Raw genomic sequence first — 553 nt, 5'->3', positions numbered from 1 at the left:
AAGTCCTTTTCCTTGGGTATGATAGCTGCAAATAGGGCAGGCCTTAACAATGGCTGTAAGGCAGCATCGACATACAGTTGGCACAATGTGGGTGAATTGCGCATCCCTTGTGGGAGAACTGTCCACTCAAAGCGCTGGTCGGGTCCCTCCCGATTGATGGCTGGGAGAGTGAAGGCAAATCTTTGCGTATCGTCCTCATGGAGCGCAATGGTAAAAAAGCAATCCTTTAAGTCGACAATAAGCAAATGCCAGTTCTCTGGTATCATTGCAGGGTTGGGCAAGCCGGGTTGTAATGCCCCCATGTCGTACATCTGTTTATTCACGGCGCGCAGATCGTGGAGCAATCGATACTTTCCTGATTTCTTTTTGATGACAAAGATGGGGGTATTCCAGGGGCTCGTTGATAGACGCAGATGTCCCTGACGAAATTGTTCTTGGACCAGTTGATGTGCTTGTTCCAGGCTTTCCCTCTTTAGTGGCCACTGCTCTACCCATACCGGTTCCTCAGTCTTCCACCGGAGCGGGATCGGGAAAGCCCAAGCAATGGCCCCCC

The sequence above is a fragment of the Phaethon lepturus genome, unplaced genomic scaffold, assembly GCF_000687285.1.
Source record: "Phaethon lepturus isolate BGI_N335 unplaced genomic scaffold, ASM68728v1 scaffold4830, whole genome shotgun sequence".
NCBI classification, from domain to species: domain Eukaryota; kingdom Metazoa; phylum Chordata; class Aves; order Phaethontiformes; family Phaethontidae; genus Phaethon; species Phaethon lepturus.
This window is presented reverse-complemented; position numbering follows the sequence as displayed.